The sequence below is a fragment of the Marmota flaviventris genome, chromosome 1, assembly GCF_047511675.1.
Source record: "Marmota flaviventris isolate mMarFla1 chromosome 1, mMarFla1.hap1, whole genome shotgun sequence".
Taxonomy (NCBI): domain Eukaryota; kingdom Metazoa; phylum Chordata; class Mammalia; order Rodentia; family Sciuridae; genus Marmota; species Marmota flaviventris.
This window is the reverse complement of record NC_092498.1, coordinates 209987044-210012021: the sequence shown is the minus strand read 5'-3', so window position 1 is coordinate 210012021 and position 24978 is coordinate 209987044. Positions and strand designations below refer to the sequence as shown.

General features: G+C 62.1%; 2 long non-coding RNA genes across 2 annotated transcripts; both read right to left on the bottom strand.

The window, feature by feature from the left end:
• Positions 1–465: 465 nt before the first annotated feature.
• LOC114107742 (uncharacterized) lies at positions 466–6507 on the bottom strand. The gene is made up of 2 exons (XR_003585355.2): positions 6427–6507; positions 466–1634 (listed from the first exon to the last, which is right to left on the bottom strand). It is a non-coding gene; the product is annotated as an uncharacterized lncRNA (long non-coding RNA).
• A 6989-nt stretch (positions 6508–13496) lies between these two features.
• Positions 13497–23537, bottom strand: LOC139702053 (uncharacterized). The gene is made up of 3 exons (XR_011704617.1): positions 23184–23537; positions 14036–16138; positions 13497–13940 (listed from the first exon to the last, which is right to left on the bottom strand). It is a non-coding gene; the product is annotated as an uncharacterized lncRNA (long non-coding RNA).
• Between the last annotated feature and the right edge of the window lie 1441 nt (positions 23538–24978).

Here is a 24978-nt window from a genome sequence, read left to right as displayed (position 1 = left end):
TGCAGGCGGACCCGGGGCCGCCCACGTGCTCCTCAGCGCCGCCTGGTGGCCTGGGATGGTGGAGGTGATAAAATAGTCTTGAACCTGGAGCGCGCCTTCCTGTACCTAAGCTGCTGTCACCAAGAGAAGTTCCTCATGTACCTGGGGCGCCACTCGGGTTCGGCTCACGCAAATGTTCCCCATGGGCCTGGGGTCCTTCTCACGTCGCCCACCATCTCAAGTCAAAATTCCCTCTCTGCATGCTCTGGTGCCAGTACCCCAAGTATCTGTCCCGCCAAGCCTCAAATCTCAGCTGCCCCCCAAATGTCACTAGCTCTAGACTCTGACATCGCTCAGGACACCCTCCATCCACAAGAATAAATTCCAACCTTCTCCCACCTTCCTCAGAGCAGGTGGGGTCAGGAGCCCGGGTGCCAGGATTCAGGGGGATCAAAACCTGGATCTCCAAGGACCAGACGGCAGACCTTCAGGACAAGGCTAGTGACTTTATTTAATTAACTGCACAACACACAACACAAACTCTCCCTCCTACCCCAGGCTTCGGCCTGCCCCTGGGCTGGGAAAGAGGACCTGGTCCAGCGCTGATGGCCTGGGGGCTCCCCTCAGCCTCTGGGTCCCAGCCCAAGGGGCCCTCATCCCAGCCGATTTCAGGATAGGCTTTAAGTTCCACCTTCAAGGCCACCGAGGAGGAGGTCAGCCTGCTTGTGTCCTTTCTGGGCCCACCTGGACCTTGTTCCCTGTCCCTCGTTCCCGGCAGGCACAGGTGTCACTGTTCATCCCCACAATTAGGAGTCTGCAGGCCCCGGGAGCAGGGCAGGCTCACTCGGCCAGGCCAGCTGGGTTCCGGAAGCTGGGAGTTGGCACTTAACGGTCAGGGGCCGAGCAGCTTCCTCTTGGGTAACTGCCTCGTTGATGGGACAGGGGCAGGCTGAGGAGAGGAGGGGCTGGGGTGCCAGACCCGAGGGGACACAGCTGGCTTCCCTTTTTCTGGAAGGGCCACCCACCTATCTCCATGTCCACCCGGGACCACAGCCCAACCCACAGTGGCCATGGGAGGGTCCCCAAAGGGCAGACTAGGGAGAAGAGACCTGCAGCAGACAGGACAGCCAGCTCGGCCGGCCACCCCCGCTTTCCTCGTCCCTTCTCCAGACACACCTGGGTCTGGGGCTGGCCTCAGCTTTGGGCGGCCGACCCAGCGGCACAGGGGCTGCGGACTCCGAGGGGGCTTGACCCCTGTTCCTGCTGAACTGAGCCAGTGTGCACGAACCAACTGTGTTTCAGCTCAGTAGGCACGGGGGGCGGAGCCCAGGGAGCCGGGCAGCGGGCAGCGGCAGGCCCCGAGGAGGTGGGAGCCCGGGGGGCGGAACTTAGCCACTGTGAACACGACTTGGTGTGGATCCTGCTCACAAGCAGCTAAGCCCTGCTCCTCAGGCCAGCATAGGTGGTGGCAGGGCATCTGACACCCTGTCCCCGGTGACATCCTCAGCAGCAACGGTGGCCCCGGAGGCAGAGCTCAGGGTCGGTTGGAAATCCCTGGCAATGTGATTTGTGATTGGCAGCAAATCCCATCCCCAGGAACCCCAGCCGGCCGTGGCACAGGGGTAGGGGCACTGGGTGGGCCCAGAGGCTGGCACCTGGAGGCGAGAAAGAGCAAAGGAGGTAATGAGAATTGGGGACACCACCCCTCCAGGTCCTCACTGGCCTCCTTCTGGGGCCCGCGGGGAAGCTGCTCCCCACAGGCAGTCGCAGGAGGCAGCGCTGGCCGTGGCTGGACCCCCACTTCTGGTCCCAGCCCTAGAGGCAGAGATGCCCAGAGAGCCGCCTTGGGCCAAGGAGGCTGCAGGAACTCCCAGAGCCAGTTCCCAGCCTTCCCCCCACTCCTCCCCACACCCCCACCCCTGTGCCTTGGGCAGGCCAAATGGGGCCGTGGCGAGAGGAAGCCGAGGGGGGGCAGGCAGGCGGGTGAGGAAGTGATCTCACCCCAGCTGGCGCCACTTCCTAGAAGCCGGAGGGCCAGGAGGAAACCACCAGGCCTCCCCCCAGTGGTCCTGTCTCCTCTGTGGCTGTGGCCAGGCCTCAGCCCGAATCCCTTCAGGGCGGATATGGGCACAGAGGGCCCAGCTCCCCCGGAGCACTCATACGACCCCCCAGGACACAGGACCCAGGCTGACACCACTGGCTTTGCCACCCAAAAAGCCCTAGTGATGTTCAAATCTCCTGTTCTGCATCTTTCCAAATGCCCCACGCCTCAGTTTCCCCATCTGCAAAATGGAGCCAAGAGCTTCTCGCACATAACCCCGCGAGAGTTCACCGAGGGATACGTCGCTTGGCGAGCGCCCCACACCAGGGCAGGCCACTGAATTTGTGGGGACCAGTGCAGAATGAAAATCTGGTTTCTTGTTTGCAAATTAAGAACTTCATGGGGCTTAGGGTGCCGCTTAATAGACGAGCAGGAGCTTAGCTACACGAAGCCCCGGGTTCCGTCACCAGCACTGCCCAAAAGAAGGTTTTCAAGGCAGCTGTGACAGATGAGATCCAGTTCAGGTCCTTCAAGAAGGGAGTCTTGAGACTATACAGGTCACACAGTTGTGACAGATCCTCTTATGGTAAGTGCCCAGTGGCTAGAAGACACCGATTCTAGAGTCTGCCTACCACCTGAACCCCACCCTGACCCCTGCTCTGCAGCTTCCCAACTGGGTGACCCTGGGCCAACCACTCAACCTCTCTGGGCCTCAGTTTCCCCATCTACAAACAGCGTCAACTACCCGCTTCGTAAATGGTGTACCATACGTCACACACAAAATCAGGACAGGGTGATGCCGTCCTCATCGGGCAGGACAAGGGAAACAAGGAAGCCCCACGCCGTAAAGACCCCAATGTCCAGATCTGGGGTCACCTACCACCAGGAAGCAGGCAGTGACAGTGTCTCACTTGACCCCCACTCACGCCAACACCCCCCCACACTGGCCCCAGCCCAGCCCTGTACCCTGAGGGTCTGGGGGCACCAACTGGGAGCCGACTTGGTCCAGCACAGCGGCCAGCCTCCCAGGGCCGCCTCCGGAAGTGAGACAGCATATTCGTGTCCCAGGGACGAGAACGGGAAGGGCGGCCATTTGGCCAGGCTCGTTTCCTGTGGGGTTTCCCCTGCACAGAGCCCAGGGCCCGGGCCAAGGCCACTCCCATCCACAGGCACAAGAAGTCTGGGTCTTGCGTGGAGGGGGCACTGCCACGCAGGTGCCTGCCGCCGCCGGGGCCCCCTCACAGTAACCATGTACCCCTGGGGTTCAGGGCGATGGTGCCCAGAGCGGGCCAGGCCCTGGCAGCGGGAGCGTGGGGAAGAGGGTGGCCCCTGGGCTGGGCGGCACCGCGGTTCCCAGGCTTCCCAGGACGCCCGCCGGCCGGCCCAGGTCTGTCTGCACACATGGCCAGATGCTGCCCCAGGCCGCGTGGGTCGCCCCAGACACGCGGCACCCACTGCCCCCGGCCGGAGCTCCAAGGGTGCATCAGGGGTGGCTTCTGCCGGGGCGCCTCCACCGCGCCCCCAAGCCTGATCCCCAAATACTTTCCACCTCCCAGAGCAGCTGGGATCGGAAAATACCAAGGCCCACAGGCCCCGCCCTGCCCGCCGCCGCCCTCCCAGCCTGTCACCAGCGCTTTGCCTAATGGGCTAGACTCTCAACAGAAGCTCGCGGGCTGGCCCCGCGCCAGCCGCCAACCTGGGCCGCCCCGCCGGGTGCCGCCCGGCCACCGGCCCCCCACTGTCCCCATCCCAGAGCACACACAAGAACAGCCCTCCTGGGTGACGTGGGGAAGCCCGCGGGGGCTGGCACCAGGACAGGGAAGCCAGGGTGCGCGCCAGTGGGTGGCCCCCGTGCCCACCCAGGGCCGAGGGGGGAGGCTCAGGAAGGGTGAGTGATGGGGACTGAATCATTTGTTATAAATAGGGGAACACGAAAGCCGCCCCGCCCCCGCCGCCCAGGGCTCCTCTCGCGGCCCTCCAGAGCCAAGCAGAGCGCACTCACGACCACCCAGCCCTCCCCGGGGTGCCCACCAGCAGGCCCCCCACCTTCTGACAGGTCCGCTTCCAAGCCCTGGCCTGGATTTCAGGGACCACTGGCCTCGAGGACAGTCACTGGTGCCTTTTCTTTCTTCTGGTGCTGGAGGTGGCGCCCAGGCCCGGGGCAGGGGCTCCTCCACGGAGCCACATCCGCAGCCCAGGTTGCTGGCTCTGACCGGCTCCTTCCTCCCCTGGGAACCCAAGGCTCCCCAGGGTGAGGGCACCCACAGTCGGGGTGGCCATGGGAGCCCAAGCTAGGGGAGGCCAGGGTATCTCGGAAGGCACTTCCTGGCTCCTTGCCATGATGCCCCAAGCCCGGGACCACCCAGCCCTGCTCTGCCCAGGGCCACAGCTCAGTGACCACACCCAGGGTGGCGCCAGCTCCAGCCCCCGGGGGCAAGGCGCCGCTGCAGTGTGACTCAGTCGTGCCCAGTGTGGCGGGGTCCTGGCCCAAGCACTCTCACACCCACGCCCAGGCCTTGCACTCCCATCCTGCCCAGGTGACCGGCCCTGAAGGCAGAGCCATCCGGAGGGACACGAGGCACACCTCTGTGTCCGCATAGGACACCTGCAAGCAGGAGGGAAAGTGGCCAGAGTGCCCCTGAGGGATCTGAAGTCGAGGCCCCGGACAAGGACAAGAGGGGTTCCTTCCACTCGGTCTCCGAAGACTCCCCACTTACAGCCGCAAAACAGAGCGGGCAGAGTAGGTTCTGGGGTCACACAGTAAGTCTGAAGGGAGCAGCCCAACCTGGCGTAAGGCACATCCAGGGCACCCAAGAAGCCCTTGAAGGGGGTCATCTGAAGGCCACCCGGGGCTCCCCGCAGCATTACACACTCCAGACGGAACCCCTGGCCCCCCCCCAGCCTCCCAAGGTGAAGGGCAAACTCAGAGAAATGCCCCATGATGTACAAGCACCACCTGGCCCACGGCAGTCAGGTCACCCCACTGTGCCCAGGGGCCTGCTGGCCTGTTCCCCGTGGAATGTAACGGGTGGGGGCCTGCCCTGCAGCTGAGGCTGCCTGGCACATCTGTCACCCACTTGCTTCAGGCAGGGGGTGTCATGCCATGGGGTCCTAGGAGGACCCCTGGAGCGCCCGCCTCCCGTCTTTCTTCGACAAGCAGGAATCTGGGGAAGTCTGGGAAGCAGGGCCAGCACGGACAGGCCCGGCCAGACACGCCCTGTCACGCATGTGTGCGCGTGCCATCCCCAGGCCAGGCCGACAGCTCCCTTAGGGCCCCTCTAGGCCCACAGACGAGGCTTGCTGGTTGGGGTCTTGAGGGAGCTCCCAGAGGACATCACATGAGGACAGAGGGCAGTGGGTGGCCCCCGGGATGCCAGGACAGAGCTCGCCCCAGGGCCAGGGCCTTCGCCTGAAGGCTGCCTGCGAACACATGTGCCCAGGCTGGCCAGGCGCGGTGCGTGGGCGAGCGGCAGGGTGTGTCTCACGTCAGCGCGCCCCTAAGCCCGGGCACCTGTCGGTGCGCCTCCAGCCTGGGCCAGCAGACAGGGCTGCCAGAGGACACCCCTCATGCCAGGGGTCCTGTGCCCGCCTCCCCTGTACAGACCCCTTGTCACCAGCCAACAGCTGATTGGAGCTGGGGAGGGGGCAGGTGACATGGAATAAGGGCACCGCTAGGCATTCAAGAGGACACGGGATCTGGAGCCTGGCTGGGCAGGAAGGTCAGTTAGGGTTGGGGGCCTTGGTGGCAGTCAATCCAAGGCTGGAACCGTCTGGGGCTAGGAGAGGGAGGACGGGGTTCAGCTGGGCCCTTTCACCCTCCTGCCGCCCAAGGGCATAGGGACCCTGCGCTGACAGGGCTGGGGAGCCAGCCCTGAAGAGTCCCCCAAACCTGTCCTTTCCCAGGCACCCTGAGCCAGCCCTTCCCTCCTGGGCCAGAGGGGACAGGGGGCAGGAGACATCCCCCGAGCCCTGCGGCTCCTCCGGCCCTCCCCAGCGGTAGGCCTTCCTCCCCTCGCCAGGGCGACATGTCAAAAACTTGAACTACTGTCCCCAGAGAGCCCCCTCCCAAGCCTCCCGTGCTGCGGGCCACCGGCACCCCGTGGGGGCGGGCCCTGCACAGCCGCCCCTGCCGGGCCCAAGTTCAAGGCGGGCGCACGCCCCCAGCCCGCCCCGCCGGTCGCCGGCCGCCTCCCTCCACGTCCCCGGGCCTGAGCGAGGGGCGGGCCGCCCCTCCCCCACCCGCAGGGGGCGCCCGGGGCTCGGCCGTCGCCAGACGCGCGGTCCCCGCGGCGCCCCCCTCGCGCCCGCCCCCTCCGCCCACGACGCCGGCGCCGAAAAGTTGCCGCCGCCGCGGCGCCGCGCCCGCCCTGGTGCGCGCTCGGTCCCCACTTACGGTCCCCACTTACCCGGGGAGAGGACCGGGCGCTCCCGGCTCCGGCCGCCGCCCCGGGCCGCGGGCCGAGACGCAGGCGCGCTCCACCCCACTCACTGGCCGCCCCGCGGCCCGAGCGCCTTTAAAACCTCCCCGTCTCCTCCCCCCACGGCCGGGCAGGGGGCGGGCGCGGGGCGGGGCGGGCGCGCCGTCATGTGCCCCCGAGGCGGCCCGCCCCCACTTTCTCCCTCGGCCCCCCAACTCAGTCCGGTCCCCAACTCAGCCGCAACTTTTTCCCTCCTTGTCCCGAATCGACTCGGGCCTGGGTATTCTGGGATCCTACCAAACAGGGATCCCCACTGCCACAGCACCTTCCCCAGCCTTAGGAAGTCCCTTCTTTTATCCCACCCAGCCCTCTCCTGCTGCCCTGCAAAAGACTGACTCCCGGCCTGGTGGTCCCTGGGTCTGGGTCCCCTCCCTCATCCCAGGCTTCCCGGCACCCTTCCCCCACCCACCAGGAACCGCTGGGAAACTCCCCAGCCCCCCAGAGTATCCCAGGGAGAGAGGCCCAGGATTCCTCCCTCTTTCCCTGCCGGCTAGCTCTCTCCCTCATCCTCTGGCCTACCCTCCACCGGGAGGAACACGGCGGCATTGTTCCCCAGGACGGGGCCCTGCCTCAGGGCCTGGCCCAGTGCCCAGGTGGGGGGCCGGGAACGACACTCAGAGAGGAGGGGCAGGCGGGGTGCCCTCTGCAGCCAAGCCAGCCTCCTTGGGTACTCGGGCTGCCACTGTGCCCTCCACAGGACAGGACAAAGGCGGAGAGACCCCTGCCGTCCCCAGGAGCACCATCATGCCGCAGTGGGGGTCCGGAGCCTGGCGAGCCCTTCCCAGAACCCGGTGGCAAGGTTCTGGGGGATCCCCCCCCCCACGTTTCCCAGGACAGAGCCGGCTCCCACCTCCTGGGTGGTAAGAGGCCGGTGGAGAGACAGGTTGGGTGCCTCCGGGAGCGCACCTCCCAGAACCTCTGCAGGGTCCCCCATTTTGTCCATTCAGCTCAGCCATCTCCTGCTTTGGGTCTCCTTGGGATGGGGAAAGGGGCGGAAGCCACACCTAGCTGCCACCCCATGAGGCCCAGCCTGGGGGGCTCCCAGGGCTTTCTTCCCTGTGGGGCCCAAGGGGCAGGCTGGCCCAGACGGCAGGATCTGGCAGGTTGGGGCAGGAGGGTGCAGAGCCATCCTGTGGGGCCCCGGGGGAGGATTTGGGGTGGCACAGAATTCCCCAACTCAGGGTGGGGCCGGAAGGTGGGGGCTGCGCCACGTGGCTTCCTGAGCAGTTCCAAAGGAGCTCGGCGCTCCCAGGTGGGCCTGGGTCTCCCCGCGGACCATCACATAGGCACCAGCATTCACGGGACACTCAGGTTCCCGAGGTGGAGAGCCACCCCGTTATGACAAATGCAGTGCGAGTCTCTGTAGCACCCCCAACCACGCCGTTCCTCCGGAATGTTCCACTCCCACCCAGAACGAGAGCTGCTGTCCAGCCCCAGGCACGCCACCATCTATGCAATCCGGAAACGCCTCCTCCGCGGCCCCTGGGGATACCTGTTCCCCAGGGTCACGGATCCAGTGTTGGTCATTCTCCACGTGTGGCATGTGGTGCCCAGCCACTGAGGAGCGTCCCTCAGCCCACGCTTGGAGGGAACTGCCGTGGCCATCAGCCCTCCTCTGGGTCTCCTGACATTTGCCTCCATGTGCCCAATCCCCTAGCTGGCTGATTTACCCAGGGACTGCAGCCGAGGGGACGGGGCTCACCAAACTGGCCCACTGAGGTTTCTGTCATGACAGGTAGGGAGGAGGGACAGGGTGAGGTCAGGTCAAGTGGTCAAGTGGCATGCCCATTTGTTCCTTCCATAAACATTCATTGGGTAGCTGCTGTGTGCCAGGCACTATTCTGGGCACCGGGGACACAGGAGACGGGGACAAAAAACCAACCCTGCCCTGGTGGAGCTGACATCCATGGGGAGAAATGAACAGAATAAGCAGATAGAAGGGTATAAAGAACTTCTAGTGTGTTGAGTGGGGGGTACAGGCTAGAAGATCTAGAAGGGGGGGTGGGAGTGAAGGGTTAGGGGCTAGGTCCAGAAAGGCCTCTCTGAGGTGATATTTGTACAAGGACTTTAGTCTCTCTCCTCGAGAGGGGAGCCACACAGATAACTGGGACAAGAGAGTTCCAGGCAATGGGATCAGCAAGTGCAAAGGCCCTGAGGCATGCACATGCCCAGAGTATTCAAGAAACAGCAAGGAACTCAGTCTGATGGAGTGGAAGAACAACACTTCAGATCCCTGCTCCCTGACTTTGTAGCTGCATATCTTCAGCCAAATTCTCAAACCTCCGTGAGCCTCAGTTTCTTAATCTGTAAAATGGGACGAGAAATGTACAGTTGGCGGCTGTCACAAGACTCTGAAATGTGTAACTTCCTGGCCCAGGGTAGAAGTTGGACAGGCATGTTCACATAGGTTACATCAGGTACACCCAGGCCCAGGGTGGGGGCCGTGTCAGGGACCCTGACAAGCCCAGGCGTCCCACAGGTCACCCTGGCTCACATGCAGGGCGCCTGCCGGGCCCCATGGCAACGCTGCATACAGAGACATCAAACAGGCCCTGCCGAGGAAGTCCCACGTCACTGTGGTTAAGGGTGGCTCCTCCCAGCCCAGCCCCCGGCTGGCGGCTGTACTTCTCCTTGTCAGTCAGGGCCCCTGCCTCTGGTCGCCCAGGCGACTGGCGGTGGTGTTATGGACTGTACGAGGATCCCACCACCGAATCCCTACCCCCTCCCTGGGGCACAGCCACTCCCCACATCCGGGGAAGGACATTATGTGGTGGCCCCAGCTCACTGCCTCTAACCCTTCCATTCAATAACTCCACGCCCGCGTCTGGAGCACAGGAAAGACTTTGCCCCTAACCTACGGTTCAGAGAGGGGCAGAGAGGACTCAGGGGTCTGGGAGGACCCCAGTCAGGTGCCAGGAATCCCTTTTGCAAAGAAGAGTTCTAGAGTGGCTCAGGGTACCTTGGGGTGGGTCACACGTGGGACTAGCCCCCAGGCCTGGCCCAGCCCCCACCTGGGACTGACTCAGACCCACCCAGCCTCCAATGACATCAAGGCCTGGCCTGCCACCCTGACCTGGCGCTTGGCCAGAGTTGGGGGGTTGCCCCAGAGGAGTCATTTCAGGCAGCCCTCCCCGACGGCCGGCAAGTGCAGGGTTAAGGAGGAGCCCTTCTGGGGGTCTCCCCTCCTAATCCCATCCCCCTTTCCCGGGGATTTCGGGCCCCAGCCCCTCTGACGTCACTGGGGGTTGCTATGGTAACTGGCCGAAGTTCCCAAATAAAATTACCGCGGGCGGGTTAAGTTTCCTAGGAGGCAGCCGAGGGGTAAACAATGGCGGTGGCAGGCGAGGCCCGACCAGGGCCGTCTCCCCCTTTCGCCCCCAACTCTGCTGGGACCCGGGAGTCCCCAGAGCGCAGAGCGGGTCTCCCGTCCCCGCCCGGGAACCCTTGAGCACAAGGGGACTGGGCACGCAGAAGGGGGACAGCGAGGCCACGACGAGTGGGGGTTGGGGGCGAGGGGGACCAGGAGGGGTGGCAGGGGCGGCGGGAACAAAGCGGGGACCCGAGGCCGGGGACCCCCCTCCGCACGCCCCGCCCCCCCCCTGCCGGCCGCCAGTCCAGCTGTGGCTGCTCCCAGCTGCCTGGCTCCACATCTGGCGGCCGCGCTCACTTCCTGTCGCCCCGCTGCCGGGAGGAGGTAAAAATAACCGGCCCCCTCCCCCTGCCGCGGGCGCGACGGAGCCTCCCGGCTGGAAGAGGGCGAGGCCGAGCCTCGGCCCCAGAGAGGAGGCCCCCTGAGGCCGCCGCCCACGGCCCCGTGTCCCGGCGGGAGGGCGCACGGGGCGGCGCAGCACCAGGCTGCGCGAGGGGGCCGCGGCGTCTGTCGCATCGGGAAGGCCCTCGTGTCGCAGCCCGACCCCGTGGAAGAGGGGTCGCTGATGGACTGGGCTCTCACCAGGTCCATCGCCCGCTAATCATGTAGGCAGTTCAGGAAACCTGGCCACGGCCACCTGCGGGACAGTGGGAAGGAGGCGCGCACCCCGCAGAGCGCTTCGCCCAATCAGGGTGCTGTGCCCGTCGGCGAGGATGCTGGGACACTCCCCCAGTGGGGCTACCAGATAAAACCTGGGACACGGGCTCGGGGTGATCCCATTTACACACTGAATCCATGGGTTTTCCTAAGTAGACTTCTGATTCCTCAGGAACCCCGTATCCTTTGTTCATTTGTTTCCTGCACCCAACTATGTGACTGACTGAGAGATTTATCCAGTCATTTGAGTAAAGTGCCTTTGTCCCCCCCTGGTACTGGGACTTGAACCCCCCGGGGTGTTTTACCACTGAACCACACCCTCAGGTCCTCTAGCCACCTGCTGGGTTTTTTTGTGTTATTTTTTGAGACTGGGTCTGGCCACGTTGCCCAGGCTCATCTTGAATTTGCAATCCTCCTGCCTCAGCCTCCTGAGTGGCTGGGATTACAGGGTGAACCTCGCTGGGGCCAGCTGATTTTTTTTTTAATTGGTATGGGGGATGGAACCCAGCGTCTCTGGCAGCATACTAAGCAGCCCTCTACCACTGAGCTACAACCCCAGTCTCTGAGTATTTCTTTTTTTTTTTTAATATTTTTTTGGTAGTTGTACATAACTTTATTTGTTTATTTATTTATTTATTTTTATGTGGTGCTGAGGATCGAACCCAGAGCCTTGCACATGCAAGGCAAACGCTCTACCGCTGAGCCATCAGTCCCCCTCTGAATATTTCTTAAATGGTACAAAGGCAGAGACTTCTCAGGTAGCTGGTCGCTTCCCTACCAGAGGCCAGTTGACTGGTGACTATTATGGGGTGCTGGGTAGCCCAGGGGGAGGTGATCTAACGCTGGCTCCCAGGGTGGCCTCTCCCTGCCCTAAGATAGTGTGGCAGTCTGAAAGGGGACCTGACCCAGCCTCTGGAAGGCAGGGCCTTCCTCTGCCTGTGTCCAGAGTCCCCAAGGAACCCGGCCAGCACCCCCTCTCGACACAGACACCCCTTTGCAGGTCCCACCCAAGCTCTAGTGTGGACTTGGCTCTCATCATCATACCTGGAAGAAGATTCCCACGGCTATGACTGCCACCAAGAGGGGACATGCAGTCTAATGAGAGGGGCTCAGGGGCCCAGATCACCCTGCCTGGGGCTCCGCGTCCTCTGGCAGGGGGCAGTGACACTGGTTCTCCAACTGAACTGGTGAGCTTTCCTTTTTCTCTTTCTCACCATGCCGGGCATGGGGACAGGGCCTGGTTGTGCTAGGATGGCTGAGGGGAGCCTGAGTTAATGACTTGGGTGCCCACGTGTGTACCCACAGAGCTGGGAACCCGCGCTCCTTAAACGCTGTTTAGGGGTTGGATGGGACAACAAAAAGTCCAAAGCCCGAGTCCAACCCGGGACTGCCATCGCACTCTGGACAGGCTCCCCAAGTCCCTCTAGGAAGCGACCTTGACCCCTCTTCCACCTCTGACCCCGCCCATCGCCCCATGGCTACTACCTCGTGGGTCCCCACCCGGCACCGGACCACAGCTGCCTGTCCGCCCCACCTCCTGGCGCACCTGACCTCGGGCCCTAATCTGGGGACGTTCTCCGGGTCCCCGAGCCCCTGGCAGCTCCCACCCCGGCCGGAGGCTCGAACCCCGGTCCGCACCGGCTGGCGGCGGCCGTTGCCCGGGCAACGCGCTGTTTGTTGGCGCGGGGGGCGGGGCCGGCTCGCGCGGTGACTCACCGCGGCGTGATGCGAGCGGGCGCGGCGCCCGGCTGGCGGGTGGCCCAGCCCGGGCCGGCCTCGGTGGCGGCAGGAGGGGCCCGGCGGCGGGGGCGCCCGGACCTCGAGCGGTAGCCAGGGCCGGCGGGAGGCGGCGAGCAGGCCCGGGCTCTGGGTTCGAGTCACGCCCAGCCTCTCGAGGTCCGCGGCCCAAGGGCTGCAGCCTCAGTTTGCCCATCAGTAAAATGGAGGCATCCTGGCAGCAGGCGGTGCCCCTTACTGGTGCCTCCGCGAGGCGGCTGGGATCGCCACCTGATGATGCCCCTGTGGATCGCCTGTCTTGGCGCATCGCCCGCGATCTCACGAAGCCGTCGGCTAAGGGACTAGTTAGAGCACCCTGGGGCTCGGTGGGTGCAGGGGGGCTGGCACACCCCAGTACCCACGTCGGCTGCCCCAAGGGACAGGGTGCAAGAGGTTTCCTCCGCTGTCCATACCCAAGAGGGCAAGACGGCCAGGGTAAGGGGGGCACCCCGAAGTGGGTGCGGGTCCCAGGCCCAGGTTAGGTTGGCATGAGCGGCTGCTGAGGCCCCGACCCGAGGCTGGAGCTGGCAGCACCTGCTGCTGGGCGGGCGGGTGGGGGCTGGGCGTGAGTCACCGCCCAGCAATGAGGGTGAGTCACTCAGGGCGGGGTCCCCCACAGCCCCCCCAGCCGCTCCCACAAAGGCTCTTTGAGAACAGCTCCCCACCCCCCAGGCCCAGCCCCCTGGCCCTCGCTGGGGTGGGCTGTGCGGGGAGGCCCTCCTGGGCTGCCCCTAGGAGCCTGGCCTGGGCCTGGGAGGCGCCAGCCTGCTTCCGCCACGTCTATGAAAAGTCACCATCAATGGCCAGCCCTGCGTCCCCAGGGAGGGGGCTTCCAGGCTACGTGACTCACTCTGGGGACAGTGGAGGGTCACGCGCACAGGGCCCATGCGCACGGTGGGCAAACTGAGTCAGGCTGTCTGAAAGGACACACGCGGGCCAGGCGCTTGGATCAGGCCCTGGAGAAACCACGGCAAGACGCATCCTCTTCCAATTCTGGGAAACCGCAGGAAAAGGGGTGCGGAGGGCATCTCCTAGACCCCCCTGGCCAGCTTCCCCGCCTCCTCTACCCTGAGACCTTCCCCCATCTCAGGTGTGGGAGGGACAGCAGTGCCAGGACAGGGAGGCCACAGGGCCCCAAAACAAAACGAACGCTTGGCCGTGAGGGTTAAATATTTTTAAATAAAAGGTTTATTGAGATACAATCCCCACGTCATGCAGTTGACTTATTAAATATAATTGAATATTTTAAAAATGCCCTTGGCCTTGAACAGCCATCACCACTTATTTCATTCATTTTTTTGACACACGGGGTCTCTGGATGGGCCAGGTTGGTCTCAAACTCCTGGGCTCTGGAGTAGATGGGGTTCCAGGGGTCACCACCTGGCCCACAATCCATTCTAGAACGTTCCATCTCCCCAAAAAGAAGCCCCAAGCCTGTTTCTCTCTCAGTGCAGGGACTCGTCTGTCTCCGTGTATAAATGGAGTCATACCATGTGGCTTGGGACCGGCTTCTTTCCCTTTTCCTTTACTGGGGACCAACACACGAGATGGATAGGCCCCACTGTGTTACCGACCCGTGGTGGAGTTGCCGACTGAGGACTGAGGGAAACTACTGCCGTGAGCACTGGCGTACGAGTTTCTGTGAAGAAGATGAAATAAATGTCTTAGTGCATTATTTTTACAAACTGAAATGAACGCAAAAATTCACCATGAGCTAGGCATAGGGGTGCTTGCCTGTAATCCCAGCAGCTTGGGAGGCTGAGGCAGGAGGATCTCGAATTCCAGGCCAGCCTCGGCAACTTTAGTGAGGCTCTGAGCAATTTAGTGACACTCTGCCTCAAAATTGGAAAGGAAAAAAAAAAAAAAAAAGGGCTGGGGACGTGGCTCAGTCCTGGATAGAGCTGGGATTAGGAAGAAGAGAGGTGTGTCATTCAAGGACAGGATGGGGTCATGTTGAAGATCTGCACTTTCCAGTGAGGTTGTCCCTGGTCACGTGTGGTGACTGAGCAGCTGAAACACTGCTCATCTAAACTGAGATGTGTTGCAAGAATAAAAATCACACCAGTTTTGAAGATAGCACCAAAAAAAATGAACTATGAGACAGCTCAGTTAATAATTTTTATCTTGATTACGTGTTGAAGCTATGCTGTTTTGGATATATTGGGTTAAATGAATTGTACTACGAGGATTTTCAGCTGGCAGCCAGGCGCTGTTTGTAATCCCAAAAGCTTGAGAGGCTGAGGCAGGAGGATGGCAAGTTCAAGGCCAGCCTCAGCAATTTAGGGAGGCCCTAAGCAACTCAGCAAGACCCTGTCTTTATTTTATTATTATTTTTTTAAATATTTATTTATTTATTTTTTAGTTTTCGGCGGACACAACATCTTTGTTTGTATGGGGTGCTGAGGATCGAACCCAGGCCGCATGCATGCCAGGCGAGCGCGCTACCGCTTGAGCCACATCTCCAGCCCAAGACCCTGTCTTTAAATAAAATATTAAAAAGGGCTGGGGATATGGCTCAGTGGTGAAGTGTCCCTGGGTTCAATCCCTGGTACCAAAAAAATTTTCTTCAAAAGATTTTTGCTTGTGTCTTTTTTTTTTTCTTCTTCTTAATGTGTTTGCTAAAAATTCTGCAAATTAAGCCAAGCACCTTGGCACACACCTGCAACTCGGGAGGCTGAGGCAGGAGGATCAAAAGTTTGAGGTCAGCCTTGGCAAGAGACCTTCCTGTCTTAAAAATAAAATGAAAAGGGCCGGGTGAGGCTCCCTGGTAGAGCACCCCAGTTCAGTCCTCAGCCCTGAGGAAAAACCTGTGACTTCCAATGGCCCGTGTGTGGCTCCCCATGTCCTGGGTGCCATGATTGTTGCTTCTCTCCTGTTCACTCCTGAGGTGGCCCAGGATCACACCACGACGCCAACTGCCAAATCGAGTCGACTTTTCGGTTGTCACTGTCCTGGACTTCACTGTAACAGCTGTCACCTTTACACACTTCCTCCTTGGCCTAGGGACACTGCATTCCTCTGAGTCCCCTTCTTCTCAGTCCTATTGTGAGACACTTTCCAAGCTGTCCCCCCCAGGTCTGGCTTTTGTTCTTGCTGCCATGCTGGGGACTCCAGTCCTGAGCTGTCCTTTCCCACCTGGCCCTGGCGCAGGCTCTAATCCAGGCCAAAGTCCTCTCCCCTGGACAGCCACATTCTCTTTTCCCTCCTGCTACCCGTATCCCCCGTGCACATGCCCAGAACCTTCTGAGGACTCTGCCACACTTGAGTCCGGAGAAGTTCTGCCACCGTGTGATTTTGCGGAACCTCCAGGGTCCCAGCAGGACACTGCGGTAGGACCCCCTCCCTGCGGGGCCTTTCTGGCTTGTTGGTTGGCTCCGAGGTAAGTGCTCGCCTAGCACGTGTGAGGCCCTGGGCTCGATTCTGAGCACCACAGAAAAACAAATGAATAAATAAAGAAAGGTCCATAGACGTCTAAAAAATTTAGGAAAAAAGAGAGAGAGAGAGAGAGAGAGAGAGAGAGAGAGAGAGAGACTGGGTCTCATTGCGCTGCCCAGGTTTGCTTGGGACTTCTGGGCAAGCGATCCTCCTGCCTCAGCCTCCCGCCTCAGCCTCCTGCCTCAGCCTCCTGCTCAGGCCCACGCTGCTGCGCCCAGCTCTCCCCGGCTTCCCTCTTCTGCTGGGTGCTTCCAGTTCTCAGCCCTGGAAAGTCGACAGTGTGCTGCTGTAGCTGTGTGGCAGGTCTTGTGTCTCTTCTGCTCCCTGACTCACTGGGGACATGGCAATTACCAAGACATCCATTCAACAGACGTCACCAAGGTCCTGCTCAGGCGCCTGTTCCTGCGTGGAGGAGAGAGACAAGAAACAAGGCAGACGGGGAAACTGTGTTCAAAGGCGACAGGGCTGCAGGAGGAGAGAGCAGGAGAGAGCAAGGAGGAGGAGTTTCAGAGACGCTCTGACTGAGGAGGTGATGGAGGTGGAGGAGGTGAAGAGGGATGTGGCAGGAACAGCCTGTGCGAAGGTCCTGAGCTGGACTGTCTGGGTGGAGTGGAGGCCTGGCCTGCGGAGCAGCGGGGGGAAGACGGCAGTGGAGAATGTGAGGGCGCAGGGCCTCCTGGGGGGGACAACTCTGGCTTTTGCTGTGACCAAGGTGGGAGCCATGCAAGTCTCCAACGGAGGCAGGAGGGACCGCACTTGGGTGTCCACAGGTACCCTCTGGCGGCTGTGAGGGAAATAGACTGTTGGGGGCAGAAAGAGGGAGGTCAAGGCTGGCCTTGTCCAGACGGGGCCCCTGGAGCTGGCAGGATTCTAGATGCTGTCACAGGGGCAGGAGCGGGTCTTGTTAATGGATTGCATCTGGGAGAAAAGTTCTGGCTGAGCAGTGGGGGGGACGGAACCGCCAGTTCTGGAGACGTGGAAGATGGCGGAAGGAGCTAGACTGTGGTTAAGGAAGCGAGCTCCAAGCCAGGGCCTGGTTCTGGCCCTAGAGTGTCCGCGCCCCGGATCCAGTGGGGTGTGGAGGAAGACGCCCCCACAGTCTGGCTGTGCCCCCTCAAAGCTTCCTATTGGCTGATTCCTAAGCGTGCAAGACACACACATCTTGGGCACATCTTGGCCAGGCCCAGGAGCCCCGACGCAGCCGCAGCCACCCCCCACCCAGTGACTGCAGCCTCGGGGACTTCGGGGCTGGGTCTCTGCGTGGATGGAGCTGAGGCAGGATGCCTGGTTCACACACCCACCAGGCCCACATCTAGGTCCCCAAGGAGACCCCCAAGGGGACAGGAGGTGGCAAGGGGCAGGAAATCTCTCGGGGAGAGGTGCTGTGAGTCACAGCCTGGGCTCCCCCTATGAGTCAGCACTGGCAGAGGCCCCGGCACAGGGTGGTGGGGGAGGGCAGTTCCCACGCCCAGAGGAACCAGGCGACTTGGGCACCGGGGCTTCCCCCACTGGCCCTCCCGGCCTGTGCTGGGCCGGGGGATATTCAGAAAGTTCAGGAGGTGAGAAACGGAGGGTGGACAAGCCACCAGGCCAGGGCCCAGGAATGCAAACTGCCGGCGGGCCCCCCGCAAATACGAGGCACAAGGACAGGGGAGGGCACTGGTGGGGATGTCCATTCTGTGGGGCTTTACTTCAGAAGCGCTCCTTCCTTCTGGAGCCTCTGCATTTTGGCAACGGAGGTTCCATCCTGGGGAGGTCCAGGCAGGGTCCTCAGCTGCCAGTGCCGCCGGGGGTGGGGGGCTGGCAGGGGGCGAGAGCTGAGGTCCAGCCTGGCCCCACAGCACCCAGGGCTCCGGAGTCTGCTGCCCCCTGCTGGCCGCTAGGGGAAATTCAGCAGGCAGGAGGGCCCGCCCATCCCTGAAGAGGTCAGCAAAGGCCTACAGAATCTCAGCGCAGGGCTGACAGGTTGGCCTCCCTTGGCCAAGGGGCTGCCATCTCTGGGCCTCAGTGGTCTGTCTATATAAAGGGCATTATTCCTTTCACTGGCGAACTGGGAAAAGTTGGAGATGATGTCTTCCCAGCACTGGAAAAAAGAGTCTCAAATAAAGTTGGGCAGCCCCCTGCCCAGAGAGAGAATGGAGATAGAGTGCCAGCTCTGCTCATTTTCTCCCTTCCACGTGCCCCCTGACCCCAGGGAGTTGTCCTGGTGGGGGCGGGCGTTAGGTATGGAGTAGGGCCAGACATCCACCCTCCTGGGGCAGCTAAGGGTTGGCTTTCTATATGCAAGAGTGTCAATGGAGACCTGTCTAGAAGAAACTGAGGCAGGACTGTGGGGGACGGTGTGGGGGGGAGGAAAGGGAGGGGTAAGGCCAGGTAGCCAGCACCAAGGCTCCAGGAGGATCCGCCCTCAGCCCAGAACCCACGAGGAAGCCCTTGTGGCCTTTTTCCACCAGCCATAGCCGTGGGCAGGGGCCGAGCCTGTGGGAGGAGTGGGGGGGCTGTGTGCAGGTACCTGGCAGGGGCCTCAGCGTGTGTCTGTCTCCCGCCCTGGAGACTGTAGCTGTGTGTGTCTCAGGGTGTGGGACTGTCTGAAGACACCTCAGGGAGATCCCAGGAGCCCCGGCCTGTGTTCAGCCTGGGTGCAGCGGCACATCCACCTCCCCCATGCAGCTGGGGCACCCGCCTATGCCTGCTGCTCCCAGGTACACACGTTCCCATGTGCCCTGAATCTTGTCTGTGTCCATGCGGACCCCTATGACACAGGGGACCTGCTGGGGGTCTTGTGGGTGCAGGTTGTATGAATTCCATTGTGCTTCTGCCTCTGGCCCATTGGACCCTGAGTGGCTGTGTGTCTATTTGTGTGGCTGTGAACTTTGTGTCTGTGTGCCTCCAAAACCGCATGCCTTGTGTGTCTATGGAGGGGTTGTGGCTTTATGTGAACATCGAGTCGGGGTGTTTTGGGTGTCACATCTTCCCAAGGCTGTGACCCTGGTTGGGCGGGGGCTCCTGTGTATACGTTGTGTGGCTGTGTGGCTGTGGTGTCCTAAGCCCTGAGTACCCTGAGGAATCCTATGCATATTCCGTTCTAAAAACATATCCTCCTGTCCCCCAAAGAGGGTTCTGTATGTCTGGCATGGTCCGATGCTCCCGAGTGTCCCCATGTGTGTGTCCTGTCACCGCCCCCATGGGTGTCTGTGCCTTGAAGCCCCTGCACACCCTGTGGCCCGCGTGCCTTTGTGCGCGTGTGCTCCCCCTGCGCCTCTGAGGTCTGTGTGCGTCTGGGTCCCTGCGGGTGCCCGCCTGCGCCCCCGTGTCCCCCGCGCGGGCCCCGGGAGTTGCGTCCTGGCGCTGCTTTGGCATCCCCGCGTGTGTCCCGGTGCTCGGGGCTGGAGGCCTCGGGCGCGCTCGGCCGCGGCTGGACCCACCGCCCGGCGCGGCGCGGGGAGGAGGGGGGTGGCGGCGGCGGGGAGCGCGGGCACGTCACCGAGACAGACAGGCGGGCGGGCGGCGGCGGCCGTGGGTTCGAGCCGGCGCCGAGCCCCGCCGCCCCCTCCCCCGCCCGCGGCCTGGGGAGCCCCCGCCCGGCCCGGAGCCGCCGAAATGCAATTTCCCGTGCAGCGCCTCGGCTCGGGGGGCTTTTCCGGGCGGGTTTTGGAAGGAAGAGGGGGCAATGCGGCGGCCGCCCGGAGGAGGTGAGCGCGGGCCGGGGGCCGGGGGCGCCGGGACGCGCGGGCGGGGGGCGGCGGGCGGGCGCGGCGGCGGCCCCCAGCGCACCTGCTGGCGGCCCGGGGCGGGCGCCCGGCCTCTGCGGCCGGCCCTCCATTGTTGCTGCGGCTGGGAAGGGGGCGGGGAGGCCCGCGCTGGCCTTGCGGGGAAGGGGCGCCCGGGAGCCGACCCTCCGAAGGGACGGGCCTCCGGGAGCCGGGGCCGCCGGGGAGAGGCCAGCGAGGCCCGGCCTGGGCGAGCTCGGAGACGGGGTCGCGGGGGCTTCGCCGCCGCCCGCGCCCCGCACCTGACCGCTGGAGGCCCGGCCCGGCGGCGAGCTTTGTTCTTGGGGGCGCAGGGCGGGCGGAGCTCCGGAAACCCCGGGCTGCGAGAGGCCCGGCCGCGCCTCGGGAAGCCTCCGCGGCCAAGTTCACGGGCGCTCGGGCCTGCGCTGGCCTGGCGGGACCCAGCCGGCCGGAGCCCCTCTCGGGCCTGGCCGCGGCCGCACCGCCGGCTGGACCCCCGGCGTCCCCTGCCCGCCGCCCGCCGGCCTGTCATTAACGGCGGCGGCCGAAGGGTATTCTCGGGGGCAAAGATCTGCTAACAGGAACCCGCTCTCCAAAACTGGCCATAAAAAGGAAAAATGACCCCGAGTCACACTGCTGGGGAGCCCTTTTAAAGCGACAGGGTGCCTTTCACGGGGACCTCATCCTGGAGGGCATGCTGAGGGTGGGGGAAGGAGAAGATACCTCATTGGCTGATAGGGGCTAAGTCCCCCACCACCTCGCCCGGGCTCCCCCACTTCTTTCCCACCCATCCCCCACTGCTCAGATGCATTTGCTGCACCACAATCAGACTGCTTAAGTCCCTAGAGGAAGACCCCCAAAGCCACACACTATGCCCATTAGTACTCCTTCCACCCCAGATCAGGCCGATGACACGAGTACACACGGCCATCCACAACAGCTGCCACGTGTGCAGGAGGGTTGGGACAGGCTGACATGCCTGAAAATACTGCCACACCAAAACCTGTGGCCATGGGCTTGAGATGTAGCGCCGCAGCCAGCACCGCAAAACACCAACCAACAAACCACACGTGCAGCCACCACCAGATGAGGTAGACAGACCCAGCCCTACACATGTCCCTGATACATGGTTCTCTACTGCACACACAGACCCAGGCATGCCCACGGTCACATGGTCACCTGCGTACTTTCGCCCAGAGTCACAATGCCAACCACAGACCCATAAAGGCTCCAACAATGGTACACTCGGACAGCACTATGCACAGAACTTGGGACATGTCCACAGAGGTGTGATGCACAAGGACACAGCTACTCCCTCAGACCCTACAAGGCCTGCAGGGACACTGGCATCTGACAGCAGGTCACAGGAGTCTTGGCACACACATGAACAAAGCCCCCGGGAACACAGCTGCACACACTGACACAGTTGTCCATAGTAAAACTGACCCTCTTAGATACCCACCGTGACACTGTACCCCACAGTACCTACACCTATAGTCTCCAACCCCGACACTTGATTATGCATCTGGACACCTACAGTGACACTGGCACCAACGCAGAGTTAATAACACATGCACACTGGCCACAGACCCACAAGGAATGACACAGATATGCAGAAATCCTAGATGTCCACTAATGCAATACTTGTTTATTGAACATCTACTATGTGCCAGGCAGTTTTAACACAGGCAGGGATGCAGCTGTGAATGAGAACAAAATCCCTGTCCTCCCAGAGGACTACACTGTAGTAGGAGGGGTAGGGTGGGGGGGGGGAAGCCATTATTGCCTGACACACAGACTACAATGACACTGACAAATGCTAAGACACCCACATATACTGGCTCACACATCCACCTGTGATTACACACAATTAGCCTGACACACACCCACAGGAGCACTGACATCCACACACAAACAAGCCCACAGGAGTAGAGATGTACACACACACACAACTGGCAGGGAGACAACCTCCCACAAGAGGACACGCCCACCTGGACTCAAGACACCCATGGAACCCCCAAAATAGCCCAGGAGAGTAGCTCAGGCTGGAAAGCCCCGTTAACAGGTGCAGAGACACATGCTCTCCTGTTCCTGCAGACAGAGCCCCGGCTGAGCCAGCCCCGGCTGACCCTGCACCACCAACAAAATGTCTGAATTTCTCACTCGCCCAGCTCCTCTGTCACCCCTCACCCCAGGTGGGGAGTGGGATCCTCTCCTCCTCTAGCCTTGGCCTCCAACCCAGCAGGCCTGGGAAAAAGTGCCAGCTCCCACCCACCTGCCACCCTTAGGCCTGAGAACAGATGAGCCCCTGTCTGAAGACCCTGCAGCTGCAAAGGAAACCCAGGAGACAGCAAGGGAGGACTTGGTGGGAACCGAGAGGCCACGCAGGTGTCACCTCAATGAGGAACCCTGCGGGCCAGTCTAGTGGGCCTGGGCCACAGAGGTGACCTCATGGAGACCCCATGGGGCTCTGGCTCTTACTGAATTTCCTATAACGGGCTCTTTGTCTTCCAAGTCCTGACCACTCCACCCCAGGCTGCTGCGCATACATACAGCGTGACACAGGCACACGGGGACACACCAGGAGCACATGGGAAGACACACACACACACACACACACACAGGCCACCAGACACCTCTGGGAGCTCCAAAGCCCTGACCTCCGACCCTCCTCCTCCTGTAACTCGATGGCAGAGCTGCGACGCCTGTGGCTGGCCCATCTGGCTGTGCCCGGGTGGCTCGCCTCCGACCCTGACCCCCAGGCCCCCGCCAGCTGTTCTGCCTGCCCGAGTTCACAGTGGGGATGGGGATAGGGCCCAGTGTCAGTCTGGCCAGTGGAGGACAACGCCTCCCACTCTCAGCCCCCTGCCCAGACAGGGCCTGGTTCCCACCTCCCACCCTGAGGGACTTCAAAGGCAGACGGGGACTGACTGCAGCCTCCCAGAAGGCCTCGGAACATGTGGGAGGGAAAGTCAGCCCCACCAGAGGGCCAGATAGGGACAGGGAGCTCCAGAGGAGGGGAGGGGGCTGCTCACAATCCAGGGCGGCTCCACACCACACAGCCCAGATGTGGAGCCTGCAGGCAGACAGCCACCTGGGACAGAGGGGACAGGGGAGAGGGTGGTCAGGGCCAGCAGCACGCAGGCTGACCAGACATCCTTGGCAGGCGGACAGGCAGGGCAGGAGGCCTAACTGCACACAGGCACAGAAAGGGTACAGCCAGACCCAGACAGGAGACCCCAGCTGACAAAGACACAGGCGACCCCAGGCAGAGAGGCGCGGGCAGCGCAGCCACCTCAGGCAGACAAAGAGGCACAGTCCACGGCTCCCCTCCCCCGGCCTCCCCCGCCCAGGCCCCGCCCACCCGCCTTCCTGACTGCCCAGACAGGGGCCCCCACATCCTTGCCCCGGCTTGAAGACACCCTTGCGGGGACCTCCCCACTTGACAGGCCAAGGTCAAAGCCTTCTAAAGAAGCAATTAGGTCTCCAAGAAGGAAAAGGAGAGTCTTCAAGAGCCACCCCACCGCGTGGCCAAGTACCTCTCTTGCCGGGGGCACCTCCCATGACAGCTCAAGGTCGAGAACGAAGTTTGAGGGACCCCTAGAGTTGTTCTGCGCTCTCAGCCTCATCTTCCCCAGGGACAGCACGTCTCCTAATAACGGGGTGACTGATGGGCGGCACTGCCACCAGACTGTAGCCCTGTGCTTCCCACTCACCCTCCGGCCGTTCTAGGCACTCCCAGATCCGCGATCCTCAGGGGAGGCCAGCGTCCCCTCTGTCCCTCCGTCTCCTCTGAGAGCAGCCACTCACTCGCCCCAGACCCCCGCCCGGCACTGGAATGGGGCCTGCGGGCGCCTGGGCCGCGGGGGCAGGGCGCCTCGCCAGCTGCAGACGCGGGTGGGACCCAGACACCCGTCTGGGGCTGGGCGGGGGCTCCGAGTGTGGGGTGCTTTATGAGGGCGAGGACTCCAAGGGGGGTCCTACATAGGCCTGTTTGGGGGCACCCAGTGCGAGGGACCTTAGAGGAGACTGGGCTCCCTGCGAGTAGCTTTGGGGACTCCTAGGGCAAAGCGGCCTTTTGAGGAGGGCTCTAAGGAGGCGGAACTTGGTGGCCTTGGGAGTTCCCAGAGTGGCACTTAGGTGCCAGACGGGGCGGGCCCTGGGGGCGGGCCTTAGGGGATCTGGACTCGCGGGCTTCGTGGGCATTGAGTTGGGGGCTCCAGGGAATCCACACCGGAGGACTTGAGAGGAGTCCCCAGGGGAATGAGTGGGCGGGTTTTTTCCTTTTTCTCTGAGACTGAATGGTGGGGCACATCCCAGCCCTTTTTCTGTATTTAGAGATGGGGCCTCACTAAATTACTGAAACTGGCTTTGAACTTGCGATCCTCCTGCCTCAGCCTCCCTAGTCGCTGGGATTACAGGCGTGGGCCGCAGCTCGGCACAGAGGGTGGGCTTGTGTGGGTCCTGGGGAGGGGTCTTGGGGTAGGGTTCTCTCAGCTGGTCCTGGAAAGGCTGGGCAGGGCTGCTTCTGCCCCCTCCCCAAGGCTCTTTGTGGGGTTCAGCCAAACACACACACTTGGGGTTCCTACTCTGCCTTGGGATTACTCCAGAAGGATCCTCTGGAACTCTTAGTCCCCTCAGTAAGGCAGCAGCGACAGGAAATCTGAATGCTCCTCCTCAGGTTGTCTGCAGGAGTCCCAAAAAAGTGTGGGGGGTGGGGGGGGGCAGCCACCTCTCTCCCTGGTCACTGCATGACTGGAGAGGTGCCCTGGTGGCCCGGGCCCCTGGAGGGAGGGATAAGGAGTCCTTTTAGCATGAGGAAGCAGGGAGGGGGCACAGCAGCCTGTTTTGGAGTCATCTTCTTTGGAAGGTTACTGGCCACCCCACAGCACAGGGACCCCCCTGGGCCCTGATTCCAGAAGGATCTAGTTTGGGATGCTCTGAGGCTGTGCAGGCGGAGCTGGGGGGGTGCCCTCGCTGGTCGTCAGGCTTCTGCCTTGTCCCGGGGACTCGGGACTCGCTAGCATCCCACCTCCTGGGAGCGCTGTGGCTTGGGAGGTGGGGGCGCTGCAACAGAAACAGTGGTGCCCAGCAGGTGAAGCTCGGAAAGGACTACATTGTATTAAAAACTCTTGTTTACCCCCATTGCACAGGGATTCACAGAAGGCATTGTATTAAAACGGCTTGTTTTTGTCTTCTCCGCATCCCTGTCCCCAGGGACCAGAACAGCCCAGCTGCCAGACTTCCCGGGGCCACTTGGAATCCCGACTACCTCTTTAAGTTTCTTAGTGCCCTTGGGCCTCAGTCCCCCCAACTGACAAACGGGGGTCACCTCTGCCTCTCAGGGCTGTTTGGCTCATCCCTACCCTCCCCCATGAAGTGCAGAAGTGAGCACAGCCCCTCACCACTGGATTGATTGCGTGACAAAGGCTACCCACGCACTCACTGTTATTATTGAAATATGTCCCCACTTGTCCCAGAGGCAAGAGCGTCTAATAACTGTTTGCTGAC